This window comes from Bufo gargarizans, chromosome 3 (assembly GCF_014858855.1).
Source record: "Bufo gargarizans isolate SCDJY-AF-19 chromosome 3, ASM1485885v1, whole genome shotgun sequence".
NCBI classification, from domain to species: domain Eukaryota; kingdom Metazoa; phylum Chordata; class Amphibia; order Anura; family Bufonidae; genus Bufo; species Bufo gargarizans.
The window spans coordinates 273,282,797-273,292,984 of NC_058082.1; the positions used below are offsets into that span (position 1 = coordinate 273,282,797).

General features: G+C 42.1%; 1 pseudogene; it reads right to left on the reverse strand.

Moving 5' to 3' along the window:
* Positions 1–6,754: 6,754 nt before the first annotated feature.
* LOC122931532 lies at positions 6,755–9,112 on the reverse strand (annotated as a pseudogene).
* Positions 9,113–10,188: the final 1,076 nt, after the last annotated feature.

Consider the following 10,188-nt stretch of genomic DNA (forward strand, 5'->3'; position numbering starts at 1 on the left):
ACAGATGTCATTTTCTTTCAAGAAACTCATTTTCGCGAAGAAAAGACACCAACTTTGCGAGGGCACTTCTTTGACAAATGGTTTCATTCCCACACTCCTACCAAGAATTCGAGAGGAGTAGCCAAAACGTGTATCCTTTGACCCAATCCTCCAACAAAAAGATAAGGATGGCAGATTCTTGATCCTAGTTGGGAAACTAGATGGCATATTAGTCACGTTAGCTAATTTATATGCCCCAAATACAAAACAAGCCCCTTGGCTACATGACGTCCTTACATTAATAAATGCTATGAAACAGGGATTGTTAGTAGTAGGTGGGGACTTCAACCTAGCATTAGAACCCAAGCTGGATACATCCACCGGGAAGTCTGCCCTATCTCACAGGGCAATCAATCATATTAAAAATACCCTACAACTGCTTTCCCTAAGAGATGTTTGGCATTTTGACCATCCCACTGATCGAGACTACACCCTATATTCAACCCCACATAACTCCTACCACAGAATAGACAATTTTTTTCTTCAACAATCCTCACTTCCCAAACTTCGTTCTATATCTATTGGCCCTAGTTTACATTCTGATCATTTTCCCCTAGAAATGTCTCTGCTCATTAAAAATACACCTCAGGATAAACCCCCATGGAGGCTTAACGAAACATTATTGTCCATCCCCTCGATACACAATAAGATTAAAACTTGTCTAGAATTATACTTTAAACAAAATCGAGACAAGGGCACTTCGATCCCTTTTGTCTGGGAAGCGCACAAGGCCACTATTCGTGGAGAATTCATTTCAGCAGGTACGTTCCACAAAAAACAGAGAGACCACAAAATACAGTCATTATACTCCGAAATTCTTAAACTAGAAAAAATTCATAAACAGTCCCTGTCAACCTCCCATCTCCAAAAACTCACGGAAGCCCGTCTCCAACTCAAAGATGCATAAAATTTGTCTTCCGCAAAAATATACATGTCAACCAAACATGCATTCTATGCACACGGAGATAAAACCTCTAAATTAATGATGTCCCTCATTAAAAGAAAAAAAACCCATACAAACATTACTGAGATCAGAGAGGAATCAGGTAAAATCTCTTCAGCCCCATCAGATATAGAGACTGAATTTATACGATATTACACTTCCTTATACCAAATACCCACAGAATCTGGAGTGCATGAGCAGAGCTTGCGCCAGTCGGCCATCTCGGATTTCCTCTCACGGTTAGAACTTCCCAAAATAGATCCCAAGTCACACTCATCCCTTCTTAAGCCGTTCTCTAGGGAAGAGGTTCGCTCAGCACTCAAAAAGTGCCCCAAAAACAAGGCCTCGGGCCCAGATGGCTTACCTTATTCCTACTATGACACATTCTCTTCAGTCCTTCTCCCCCAGCTAACGGACACGCTGAACTCCTACCTCTCGGGCTCAGATATACCTCAACAAGATTTAGAGGCCTACATTACCCTTATACACAAAGAGGGTAAAGATCCTACTAACTGTGGTAGTTTCAGACCTATTTCACTCTTGAATAATGACCTAAAACTATGTGCTAATCTCTTAGCAAATAGACTCAAACCTATTATACCTGACTTGATCTCCCCCGAACAGGTCAGATTTGTGTCCGGAAGAAAGGGAAGGGACAATACCATGAGGATTCTCTCATTAATCCAAATTGTGTCTCACAGTAAGCAACCACTGGTACTACTGGGGACCGATGCAGAATAGGCTTTTGACAGGGTGGACTGGCTTTTCATGAAACAGGTCCTGCAACACTTTGGATTTCCCCAAGCCTTCTCATTGATGCGATCTTTGTCATGTACTCCAGACCCACAGCTAGACTACGCATTAATCAGTCTCTCTCAGCCCCTTTCCACATAAAAAATGGGACACGTCAAGGCTGTCCACTTTCCCCAATCCTGCTTATTCTATCATTAGAACCTCAACTGACGGCCATCGGAATGCACCCAGACATTAAAGGTTTTAACGATGGTACAAGGACACATACCGCGGCGGCCTTCCCCGCCCTTCAAACACTATTTAAGGAATACGGGCAGATCTCTAATTTCAAAATCAACACTACTAAATCCGAAGCTCTAGGCTTTAATCTACACAACAGAGAGTCCGCTCAACTCCAATCACGGTACCCATGCCATTGGCCTAAAAAGCACATCACATACCTCGGATTAAAAATCAGTCCCACCTGGAAAGATTTGTACACTCTAAATTACGCCCCCATCTTACCAAACTTTAAGTCAACCTTAGACTCCTGGGCCCTACCATTTTTATCATGGATGGGGAGGAAGAGCCTGATTAAATCCATCCTCGTTCCCCAACTACTATACCTTTTCCAAACCCTCCCCATTCCACTACCTGCGCAATTCTTCACAAACAAAAGGAGATTGATCAGCAACTACCTTTGGCGTGGCAATAGACCCAGATTGAGCCACAACTTGTTAGCCCAACACAAAATAAGGGGGGGCATGTCCTTGCCCGATTGGAGACATTATTACGATGCTGTACATTTATCTAGAGTAGTTCAATGGCTACGTGAAGGAGACAAAAGGCTTAGTTTTAGATTAGAATCTTACCTTACCAAATTCCCGTTAAGATCCCTCCTTTGTCAACATGACAAAGAAGCGCACAAACCTCCTAGCCAATTCTCCAAGAATGCCATCACTCAAACCACCTTAAAGATTTAGAATAAATACAAAAAAGATATTAGTCCCACTCTCTCTCCTCTAATGACTACAGCCGATACCTTGGATTTATATCTACCAAAGTCTAAAGAAGTAAAACTCAATCCCCAAATACTAAATAAAATATGTCTTGCCGATTTCCTCAATACTGACATCGGGGGGAATCCACTAGATAGCACACCTCTTCAACATATTCAAAAACTGCACATAACAAAACTTATATCTCCTTATCTACGTCAGGTTGATACCCCAAGGAATCTTACTTCCTATGAGGAATTGATATCCCATATAAAACCACCACTGCACCTCCTCTCCAAAGTGTATTCCATCTTACAAATCATTAGCTCCCCTTCAGACAGGTCATACATTTCAGAGTGGGGTAAAGATCTTGATACCACATGGACCTCGCAGGAATCCAAACAGATCTACAAGAATTCCCACTGCATCTCACGTTGTATTAGACTTCAAGAGAACTCTTTTAATCTTATCTCTAGATGGTACCGCACCCCAGTCAGGCTTAAACAAATGGGATGCTTGGATACAGACATATGTTGGAAGTGCAACTCCGCACAAGGCACATACCTACACATGTGGTGGTCTTGTCCTGTTTTTACCCCATTTTGGTCTGAAGTCTTGAAATTGTCCAGCCAAATCTGCTCTATGACCTCAGATCCCACTTTACCCTCCATCTTTCTAAACATTAGTTTAGAAAATATCTCCCCTGGGAATAGGACTCTCTTCCAACATCTCATGGCCGCAGCCAAATCCTTAATACCACAACAATGGAACCAACCGAGAGCCCCTACTATAGCTCAATGGTTACAAAAAGTCAATTTCATCTTCCTGAAGGAAGAATTATCAGCATGGGAACAAAGATCCCACTCCAAATTCCAAAAAATTTGGCAGGTCTGGACAGAGTTTCGGTCATCCTCTCAGGTACTACAACAACTCTCATCTCTGACACATTCCAACACGGACTGACTCTAAACCATCGATTCTGAGCCCTCGCCCTTTCACCACTCCCCAAAACTCCCCTCCCCCCCCCCGTTCCTTTTTCTAGTTGTGTTATATCCTGTGTTAAAGGTTTTGTATACGATGCATACAAAAATTATATCAGAACACAGCGCTGCTGTTGGCTTGGCGCCTCTATTTAGATAAAGCTTGATAGTTAAACCACCAAATATGATGGGATGGGCACTGTTCTGTTCACCTCTCATATACAGACGTGGACAAAATTGTTGGTACCCTTTGGTCAATGAAAGAAAAAGTCACAATGGTCACAGAAATAACTTTAATCTGACAAAAGTAATAATAAATTAAAATTCTATAAATGTTAACCAATGAAAGTCAGACATTGTTTTTCAACCATGCTTCAACAGAATTATGTAAAAAAATAAACTCATGAAACAGGCATGGACAAAAATGATGGTACCCCTAACTTAATATTTTGTTGCGCAACCTTTTGAGGCAATCACTGCAATCAAACGCTTCCTGTAACTGTCAATGAGACATCTGCACCTCTCAGCAGGTATTTTGGCCCACTCCTCATGAGCAAACTGCTCCAGTTGTGTCCGGTTTGAAGGGTGCCTTTTCCAGACTGCATGTTTCAGCTCCTTCCAAAGATGCTCAATAGGATTGAGGTCAGGGCTCATAGAAGGCCACTTTAGAATAGTCCAATTTTTTCCTCTTAGCCATTCTTGGGTGTTTTTAGCGGTGTGTTTTGGGTCATTGTCCTGTTGCAAGACCCATGACCTGCGACTGAGACCAAGCTTTCTGACACTGGCTAGTACATTTCTCTCTAGAATTCCTTGATAGTCTTGAGATTTCATTGTACCCTGCACAGATTCAAGACACCCTGTGCCAGACGCAGCAAAGCAGCCCCAGAACATAACAGAGCCTCCTCCATGTTTCACAGTAGGGACAGTGTTCTTTTCTTGATATGCTTCATTTTTTCGTCTGTGAACATACAGCTGATGTGCCTTGGCAAAAACTTCGATTTTTGTCTCATCTGTCCACAGGACATTCTCCCAGAAGCTTTGTGGCTTGTCAACATGTAGTTTGGCATATTCCAGTCTTGCTTTTTTATGATTCGTTTTCAACAATGGTGTCCTCCTTGGTCGTCTCCCATGTAGTCCACTTTGGCTCAAACAACGACGGATGGTGCGATCTGACACTGATGTTCCTTGAGCATGAAGTTCACCTTGAATCTCTTTAGAAGTCTTTCTAGGCTCTTTTGTTACCATTCGGATTATCCGTCTCTTAGATTTGTCATCAATTTTCCTCCTGCGGCCACGTCCAGGGAGGTTGGCTACAGTCCCATGGATCTTAAACTTATGAATAATATGTGCAACTGTACTCACAGGAACATCTAGTTGCTTGGAGATGGTCTTATAGCCTTTACCTTTAACATGCTTGTCTATAATTTTCTTTCTGATCTCTTGAGACAGCTCTTTCCTTTGCTTCCTCTGGTCCATGTCGAGTGTGGTACACACCATATCACCAAACAACACAGTGATTACCTGGAGCCATATATATAGGCCCAATGGCTGATTACAAGGTTGTAGACACCTGTGATGCTAATTAGTGGACACACCTTGAATTAACATGTCCCTTTGGTCACATTATGTTCTGTGTTTTCTAGGGGTACCATCATTTTTGTCCATGCCTGTTTCATGAGTTTATTTTTTTACATAATTCTGTTGAAGCATGGTTGAAAAACAATGTCTGACTTTCATTGGTTAACATTTATAGAATTTTAATTTATTATTACTTTTGTCAGATTAAAGTTATTTCTGTGACCATTGTGACTTTTTCTTTCATTGACCAAAGGGTACCAACAATTTTGTCCACGTCTGTATGGCTCGCTCTTTATGATTGCGTCCTCACACTACCTATTGGCCTTGAGGTCAGGCGATCCATGGGCCTAACCACCCCTTGTCCGTGGTTGCATGACCGCTCTGCCTAAGTGAACTTACTTTGCCTGTTGCACTATATCTGTTCATCATACCCATTGACGCTATAACACCCTGATACTTCTATGACTATGTATCGTATATGTTAAGTGTTTATACGTTTTCCTTATTTCTGTAATTGTAACGGACTAAATTATAAAATCAATAAAAATAAAATTGAAAAGAAAAAGAGCAGTTCAATGGAACTTTCTTTGGAACTTGTTTTTGTTCCTTGCATCAGCTGCCTATAAACATTATAATTATTTCTGATACTTATGGTACTTTTATGTACTCAGTCTTCAACTTCATTTCTTAATTTTAGCTATTCAAAGATGTTAAAATAGTGATTTGGGCTAGACATATGGAGTGAGTGGGCTGAAATTAAGAAATTAATGAGAATGTATATCTTGGCATGTGAATTATTTGAGACATACTAGAGATCTGGAAGCAAAGGTACAGTATGTGAAAATGTTTAACTCCACCCAAAACATTTGACAACTATCAGAACAGATAATGATGGCAGCATGTTATAGAGCAGGGGGGAGCTGAGCAGGTTGATATATAGGTTTATGTGAAAATATTAAGTATATCTTGTAATTAATAGTGTTGGTCTAGCACCAAAGTGCTCGGGTGCTCGAGTAGAACACCTTGGGATGCTCGGATGCTCTACAGAGCACTCGAGCACAATGGAAGTCAATGGGAGAACCAGAGCATTAAACCAGGCACCCCTGCTCTGGAGAGGGGAGGGTGTCTGGTTCACATGAAAAGGTAAAAAATTGATGGAAACACCACTAAAATGGTTCAGGGACAGCATGGGGAAGATGTCTGGATGCATCTTGGACTCCCAGGTCGCTGCGGGGAATGATGCTGTCCGAGTAGTACGCCACTTTTACAGAATGACAATAATACGCAGAAAACCAAAGATGAAATCGATTTTAGAGGAAAAATTGTTAGGAAACATTCTTTCCTGTATATTTACGTGTATATAAAGTGCAAGTGCTGCCCAAAAAATACAAGGAACCGGCACTACAATACACCCTTTATTACACATAAAGGAGGGCATCCTACACACCCTTGAAAAATTATGATTGATGGCCTGCTGGTGACCCTCAAATACTATTATACAGACAATAGATGTCTAACCCCCCCCCCCCCCCCCCGCCCCTATTCAACCTTGGCTTCTCAATTTTTACGTAGATGGCCTCCTTCACACCACGTTTGTACCAATCGGCCTCCTTGTCCAAAATACGTACTTGACTGTCTTCAAAGGTGTGACTTGTTTCTCTTAGATGTAAGTAGACGGCTGAATCTTGACCAGAGGTTTTGGCACTTCTATGCTGAGCCATACGCTGATGTAGTTGTTGTTTTGTTTCGCCGATATGCAGTTCTGAGCATTCCTCATTGCACTGGACTGCATACACAATGTTGTCCATCTTGTGTTTAGGCGTTGGGTCTTTGGGGTGAACCAGTTGTTTCCTCAGTGTGTTGCTGGGTTTAAAGCAGACAGGGATGTGATGTTTATTAAAAATCCTTTTGAGTTTCTCAGACACTCCAGCTACATATGGGATAACCATATTCTTGCGTCTGTCATGCTTCTCGCCCTCACTGATAGTCTTGGTGCTCTTTCTTCTCCTTCCTTCTGTTTTGACAAAGGCCCAAACTGGATACCCACAAGTTTTAAGTGCCCCTCTGAGGTTTGAATTCCTTCACTTTGGCCTCTGTGCTGGTGGGGATTTTGTCTGCCTGGTGATGTAGAGTCTGGATGACTCCCAGTTTGTGGTCTAGAGGATGGTGTGAATCAAATAGCAGGTACTGGTCTGTGTGTGTTGGTTTTCGATAGACCTCTATTCCCAGCTTCTTCCCGCATGAAATTGATGTTATGATCCACTGAGTTGATGTGGTTGGTGAAAGCCCGTAACTCTTGTTTATGAATTTTAACCCAAGTGTCATCCACATATCTGAATCAATGACTCTGTGTAATTCCCTTGAAAGTGGTCAGGGCTTTCTTTTCTACTTCCTCCATATACAGGTTCGCTACAATAGGTGAGACTGGCGATCCCATAGCACAGCCATGCTTTTGCTTGTAGTCCTTATAATTTAAGTAGGTGGTACTCAGACAAAGGTCCAGTAAGGCACACACTTGGTCTGAGTTCTGTTCTGCAGCCTAAGGTGTTGTTTCCTGTTTCAATTGCCTCTGTAGTGGGCATGCAGGTGAAGAGGGATGTAACATCATAGGAGACCATTGTTTCTTCTGTGCTCAATACCAAGTTCTGAATTTTTGGTGGTGAAATCCTGAGAGTTCTGTATGTGATGTTGTGTTTTTCCAACCAAGGGCGCTAGGATTCTGGCTAAGTATTTTGCCACATTGTAGGTCACAGAGTTGATGCTGCTGACAATTGGCCTGAGAGGGGTCCCATCCTTATGTATCTTAGGAAGTCCATAAATACATGGAGGGGCTTCCCCAGGGTAGAGGCGAAGATACATGGCCCGATCAATGATTTTGTCCTTTTCTAGTTGTTATAGAAGTTCTATAACCTTCTTCTTGTAGCCACTGGTTGGGTCTCGTCTTAGGGCCTCATATGTGTTGTTATAATCCAGGAGTGTGGTCACCTTTGCATCGTAGTCAGATGTATTAAGTACAACCATGCATCTTCCTTTATCCGCAGGCAGGATGGTGATGTTTGTGTCTTTCTTTAGGGATGTAACCGCCCTCCTTTCTTCTGTAGTCAAGTTTGAAGGAGGTGGTTTGGCACTGGCCAGAGCTGCAGACACTTTAAAGTGAAGTTGTTCAGACTCACCCTGTGGTACTTTGTTGCTGTGGATTGAGGCTTCAGTGGGCTGAAATAATATCAACAATTGGTATGGTACTTGGTGTGATTGCGAAATTCAACACTTTAGCAAGGACATCAATCTCAGGCTGGGTGAGAACCCGGTCTGAAAGATTCTGCACCCATTTCTCTTTGTTTTGCACTGTCCTTGTTTCCTCCTTTCGCCTCCATGTCAGTTCTTCACTGCTATGGCTGTTTGCAGTTTGGGATAACAAAATGCAGAACTTGTTCTACTGCCTCTCCTTGCTCTTAGTGTGCTGAGCTAGCTGTGCGTGTACTGTGAAATCTGCTACTTTCCTCCACGTTTCAGGGGGTAGCTGCAAAGTCAGGTCCTCTTCCAGCTGACTGATAGTTTGTTTCAAGGCTTCAACCGTGAAATGGGTCTGTCGTACCCATTCATTTAGTAGTTGCTTCTGGGCTTTTTATAGAATCATCTCAGCTCTGTGACCCTTCACCGTGGAGTCCAAATGGATGCTGCCCCTGTTTTCGGCATCTGAGGTTGAAACGCAGGTGTTTTCTATAGTCTGCCAGTTTTCTTGCTGTCTTTTCATATTCTCATACAAGTTTAAGGGTTCCCCCCCCCCAAAAAAAAAAATGTGTTGCAAAATGTCTGTGAAGGTTCTCATTTATCCAAGCCATGGTATATCTGTAAAGAATAAATCAAGGCAACTGGACTTACTGTAGATTTCTTGAAAACGTTTCACTCGTTCTTCCAACGAGCTTTCTCAATTCTGAGTGACTGTACAAGAATTCTCTGGGAATAAATATGTAACTGAATCAACATATGGTAATTATGCCAAACATCGGGTCAGAGGTCATTATACCCAGCATGGGGTCAAAGGTGTTGATTGAATTTTCCTAATTGGAGTCAGTAGGTGAGAATGACCTCCAAGAAAAAGATGTCAAGATAGCATTGTATGTGGCAGAATTGAGAAAGCTTGTTGGAAGAACGAGTGAAACGTTTTCAAGAAATCTACAGTAAGTCCAGTTGCCTTGATTTATTCTTTACAGATATACCATCACCTGGATAAATGAGAAACTTCACAGGTGGCAGCCTAACAAGTATGTTGATATAATGGAGGAGGAGGATGAGAAAATGGAGATTGAGCCATATTCCTTTTAGTGGTGGAAGGGATGCATGGGAATACAGTGTATTCATTACACCATAAAAGTCACATTTAGAGTACCTTTATGTTAAGCCACTTTCCTCTGGTGGAATAGAGAAGTCAGGGGCAATCCAGGCGTTGTTCATTTTTATAACAGTCAATCGGTCAGCATTTTCAGATGACAGGTGGATGTACTTATCAGTTATTATGCCCCCAGAAGCACAAAATATACTCTCTGATAAAATGCTGGCAGAGAGTGTATTTACGTACTCTGCAGCCAGCTTTGTCAGCTGGAAATTTTTGGAGCAATTTTTCCACAAGGACCTTCTGGTATTGCACCATTTTGCTAGTCCTCTCCACTGCAGGAATGAGAGATGAGAAGTTCTCTTTGTAACGGGGGTGGAGAAGGGTGAATAACCAGTAATCAGTGTTGGACAAAATGTGTATAATGCGAGGGTCATCGGAAAGGCAGCATACCATGAAGTCAGCCATGTGTGCCAGAGTCCCAACAGACAAGACTTTGTTGTACTCATCAGAAGGATGACTCTCAATCTCCTTATCCTCTTCCTCCTCTTCTACCCATCCACACTGAACAGATGGAATGAAACT